This window comes from Meleagris gallopavo, chromosome 1, assembly GCF_000146605.3.
Source record: "Meleagris gallopavo isolate NT-WF06-2002-E0010 breed Aviagen turkey brand Nicholas breeding stock chromosome 1, Turkey_5.1, whole genome shotgun sequence".
NCBI classification, from domain to species: domain Eukaryota; kingdom Metazoa; phylum Chordata; class Aves; order Galliformes; family Phasianidae; genus Meleagris; species Meleagris gallopavo.
This window is the reverse complement of record NC_015011.2, coordinates 145036901-145037484: the sequence shown is the minus strand read 5'-3', so window position 1 is coordinate 145037484 and position 584 is coordinate 145036901.

Genomic DNA, 584 nt, shown 5'->3' with positions numbered 1-584 from the left:
AAAAAATGATAGCTGTAGTGTCCAGACTGTGTAATCTACAAATTATTTGCATAAAAATTTTCTGTGAAGCTTGGAATCCAAATTGCGGTCTTGACTTCTCATCCTGGTACATAGTAGAATCATAGAATCAACAAGGTTGGAAAAAGTCTCCAAGAACATCCAGTTCTCTATCACCGGTATTTCCCACTAAAATAAGTCCCTCAGTACAACATCTAAATGTTTCTTGAACACCTCCAGCATCTCCATGGGCAAACTGTTCCAGTGCCTGACCATACTTTTAGAGAAGCAATTTCCTAATGTCCAAGCTGAATCTATTCAGGCACAACTTGAGGCCATTCCCTCTAGTCCTATTGATAGTTAATGGGAGAAGAGATCAACTCCTACCCCACCACAACCTCCCTTCAGGAAGTTATAGAAAGCAAAAAGGTTACCTCTGCATCTCTTTTTCTCCCCTGACTGAATATTCCCAGCTCCCTCAGCAGCTCTTCATCATTGCTCCTTTCTGAACACATTCCAGGGCCTCAATTTCAGTGACATAATACAACGAGTTTCAGCAAAGCACTCTCCTAATGGTTTCTTAAAAA